The sequence below is a fragment of the Mandrillus leucophaeus genome, unplaced genomic scaffold (assembly GCF_000951045.1).
Source record: "Mandrillus leucophaeus isolate KB7577 unplaced genomic scaffold, Mleu.le_1.0 Scaffold27, whole genome shotgun sequence".
NCBI classification, from domain to species: Eukaryota; Metazoa; Chordata; class Mammalia; order Primates; family Cercopithecidae; genus Mandrillus; species Mandrillus leucophaeus.
The window spans coordinates 3,383,620-3,384,828 of record NW_012102809.1 but is presented as its reverse complement, the minus strand read 5'-3'; positions in this window follow the sequence as shown (position 1 = coordinate 3,384,828).

Genomic DNA, 1,209 nt, shown 5'->3' with positions numbered 1-1,209 from the left:
CAGGATTACAAGTGTGAGCCGCACCCAGCCTGTATCAGTTACTCCTATACACCCTTCTTAATGAGGCCTTTTTTAGGGTTATTGTAAAAATAAATAGCACACTGGTTCTGGAAAAGGTTTTCCTTGCTTGTGAAAAATCAGTGGGGCCAGGCACAGTGGCTCATGCCTGTAATCCAACACTTTGGGAGACTGAGGGGGGGTGGATCACCTAGGTCAGGAGTTCGAGACCAGCCTAACCAACATAGTGAAACTCATCTCTATTAAAAATACAAAAATTAGCCAGGCATCGTGGTGCACGCCTGTAATCCCAGCTACTCGGAAAGCCCAGGCAGGAGAATTGCTTGAACCCAGGAGGCTGAGGTTGCAGTGAACTGAGATCATGCCACTGCATTCCAGCCTGCACAACAAGAGCAAAACTCTGTCTTGAAAAAAAAATAAATAAATAACTTTTTTGGACAAAAAGGACAAAAAGAAATAGTGCCTTTTCTGCCTCTGGAAACTTACGATGCCAGGAACTGTTGCAACAGCTTTTTCTCTCTGTCATTTCTGTGTGTCCATTTGGTACCATGTGAGGTGAGGGAGGGTTGCTATCTAAGAGAGCGAGTCCATGTGCTGAGAATGGCAGAGTAAACAGATAGAAAACAACTGGGTCTATGACAGCATCAGTGAGATGATGTGGTAACCAGTCCTGAAGCTGCGTGAGGTCTACACCAGTGATTCTCAAACTATTTGGTCTCAGGATTCCTTTATACTCTTGAAATTACTGAGGACCCCAGCAAGTTTTTGTTTATGTGGGTTATATCTATCAGTATTTATTATGTTATTATTGAAACTGAGAGAAAATTTAAATATATATTTATTAATCCATTAAAAATAAACTGATTACATAATAACAAATACATTTTTGTGAAAAAATTGTATCTTTCTAGAACAAGAAATAACTTAGTGACAAGTGGCATTGTTTGACATTTTTGCAAATCTCTTTAATGTCTGGCTTAATACAACACAGCTGGATTCTCATGTCTGCTCTTGTTTATTTTTATTTTTTCCTTTGTCAAGATGGGGACGGCCGGGCACAGTGGCTCAAGCCTGTAATCCCAGCACTTTGGGAGGCCGAGATGCGTGGATCATGAGGTCAGGAGATCGAGACCATCCTGGCTAACACAGTGAAACCCCGTCTCTACTAAAAAATACAAAAAACTAGCCGGG